Here is a 360-nt window from a genome sequence, read left to right as displayed (position 1 = left end):
CCCTCCCAGCATCTCCTTGCCGTGGGCCACCAGCCCCCTCAGGTTCACGTCCCCTTTAAGCGTTCCCAGGGCTGGAATGTGAGAGGAGCATTTCAGCACCCTGTGAGGTCAGATAAAGACACTATATTTATCTAGCTGGTAACCTGAGCCGTGAATTTCTGCAGTGGCGTTTTTACGTGGCCCCACAGCCCTCCGGCTCGGCCCCCTCCAGCCATTTGCGTCCACTCCCTGCAGGGTTGAGGAGCTGAGCCGTGGGGTGGCCTGTCCCCTGCAAAGGGCTTGGGTGCTGCCCGCTCCTCCACATCGGTCACTCTCCTTCGGCCCCAGGGGAAGCACCCCAAGGAGGTAGGATCGGGTCCC

This window comes from Cariama cristata, unplaced genomic scaffold (genome assembly GCF_000690535.1).
Source record: "Cariama cristata isolate BGI_N322 unplaced genomic scaffold, ASM69053v1 scaffold30262, whole genome shotgun sequence".
Classification (NCBI taxonomy): Eukaryota; Metazoa; Chordata; class Aves; order Cariamiformes; family Cariamidae; genus Cariama; species Cariama cristata.
The sequence above is the reverse complement of the archived record's forward strand: the minus strand, read 5'-3'. Positions refer to the sequence as shown.